Below are 1,255 nucleotides of genomic sequence, written 5' to 3'. Positions count from 1 at the left end.
CACCATGACAAAGTGGAAATTATTCCAGAAATTCAAGACACCATAAACAAAGTTAAAATACAATTGGCAAATGGGGAGAAAATATTATATTACAGTATATGTCACAGCTATAGGGCTAATCTTCCTCACCTACAAAACACTCTTTAATAACTGAAGGAACAAAGGACCAAAAACCTGAAAAACAATAGACAAATGACACAAGTTTAGACACACAAAGATATAAATATGGTCCTTAAATATACAAAAAGATGTTCAATCTCGGCCATCATAAGACAAATGCAAACCAAAACAATACTGAGATACATGTAAAGGATGGGAAAGATATAACGTTGAAACAACAATCAAACATTCTCCAGAAGAAATCTAGGGTGGCTAAATTCACATCAGACAAAGTAGACTTCAGAACTAAGAAAGTTACCCCAGACAAAAGGGAACAATACATAATGCTAAAAGTGTTCATTCACCGAGAAGATACGTACCTAAGAAAACCACTCTAAAATACAAAAAGAAAAAAACTAATAGACTTGAAAGAAAAAAATTAAGTCCACAATTATACTTGGACATTTGAATATTTTTCTTTCAGCAATTGATAGAACAAGTAGATGGAAAATCAGCAAGGATGTAGAAAAACTGAATGATACCATCAACCAATGGATCTAATTGACATTTATGGATTATTCCACCCAATAACAGAATACATTTTTTTCAAGTGCACCTAAAGTATTCACCAAGATAGACCATATTCTGGGCCATAAAATACAAGAATTGAAATCATACAAAGTATGTTTATCCTCTGACCATAATAGATTTAAATTAAAAATCAGTAACAAGATATCTGGAAAATCTCCAATTATTTTAAAATTGAACAGTTTACTTCTAAACAACCTATGAGTCAAAGTCTTTAAAAAATTTAGAAACCATTTTTAAGTAAATGAAAATGAAAACACAACATATCAAAATCTGTAGCATACAGACTCAGCAACACGTTGAGAGAAATTTACAGCATTTTTATAGCGAAGTTTTTTTTTTTTTTATTTCAGCAAATTATGGGTGTACATATGTTTAGGTTACGTGTGTTGTCCTTGGTTCCCCCCCACCGAAGTCCGTGTTTCAAATATGTCCATCCTTCGGGTAGTGCGCATTGCACTTCTTGTGTATACAAATACCCGTCCTCTCCTCCCTCCTCCCCCCTCCTCCCGCCGCCCTTCCCGTGGTACAGATGATTAGGTTAGGTGTGTTGCCCTTGGTTCCCCCC

Source organism: Propithecus coquereli, unplaced genomic scaffold (assembly GCF_000956105.1).
Source record: "Propithecus coquereli isolate 6110/MARCELLA unplaced genomic scaffold, Pcoq_1.0 Scaffold822, whole genome shotgun sequence".
NCBI classification, from domain to species: domain Eukaryota; kingdom Metazoa; phylum Chordata; class Mammalia; order Primates; family Indriidae; genus Propithecus; species Propithecus coquereli.
This window is presented reverse-complemented; position numbering follows the sequence as displayed.